Below are 1,311 nucleotides of genomic sequence, written 5' to 3'. Positions count from 1 at the left end.
ATATATATATATATACGTATATATATACATGTATATATATGTATCAATGTATATGTGTGTGTGTGTTTGTGTGTATGTGTACACATACAAACAGAAAGAAAGCAAAGTGTGAAGATTTGCAGACGACGATTATTTAAGTATAAATATATAGATACTTATATTTGAATGGATCAAACATACTCCTAGTATAACCGACAGAGAAAATTAAGGCTGGGGTAAAAACGTGTTGTAAGTTCAATAGCTGTTTCTGGGGGCTCTAATGTTGGTAGATGTAGTTCACCAAAATACGCAGCCAATAATGGAAGCAAATAAATCGAGCTCCATTTATCAGGGTTCTTCGATCCCTTATGGAACTCTCATGGATCTCCAAGCAGCACATATACTAGGGCACAATAACCTCCTAAGTAGACCGAGTGCACATTTGAGTAGCATATGGGAACCGGTATTAAGGAAGGATAAGAAAATACTTGATTTATAAGCCCTAAAATTCACTTCATAATTGTCCACGGGCATATTGGGTAAAGGCTACTAATTCCAAAATTCGATTCCAGGCAGTAACCTGAATAATAATAATAATAACAACAACAACAAGAACATCGAAACATACCTTAGGAATGAGAACCCAAGTTCGGAAATTCCCTTAAGACAGCGAATTAAAGTTGGAGAGTATATCAGCCGAAATGTTGTATTAACAACGAACAAGATGATGACAAATATCCGTCTAATGTAAATAATGTATATAATTCCCCATGTCTCAAATATAGTACTGTATAGTTGAAATTTACAGGAAAATAAAAGACGAAGACAGGCGTATAAACAACAATCAGGTGTATTAGTTTGACGTACGGGAAAGTGAGAACGTCTTTTACGTTTCGAGCCTACGCCCTTTAAAAGAAAGGAGAAAGACAAAATAAACAGAAAGGATTTTTTAAAAAAATGCCTGTGGATATATCGTCAAGCATGGCGGCTGTTGGGGAAAAAAGGTTTAACGATAAGGTAGAAAGAAGGGGAGATAATAATGTATTGGTGATCCCAAAACGAAAGTACGCGTGCGTGCGTGTGTTTGTATGTGAGAATGTCTAAGTGTGTGTGTTTATGGATAAGAGCTAGTGACTTTGACGAGTTTGGATGTGTGAGTGTATATGTGCATCTGTAATGTGGGGTGTGTGGATGATGGAGAGAGTTGTTGGGGAGGAGTGAAGAGAGGAAGTAGGTGTAAAATGAAGAGAGGAAAGGAGAAAAGTCAGATGAAGAGAGGAGAGGAGTTGAGCCTATGTGGCGCAAAGGAGCGAAGAGAGAAGATTAATTCTA

Source organism: Octopus bimaculoides, chromosome 8 (assembly GCF_001194135.2).
Source record: "Octopus bimaculoides isolate UCB-OBI-ISO-001 chromosome 8, ASM119413v2, whole genome shotgun sequence".
NCBI lineage: Eukaryota > Metazoa > Mollusca > Cephalopoda > Octopoda > Octopodidae > Octopus > Octopus bimaculoides.
Note: the sequence above shows the minus strand (reverse complement) of the source record.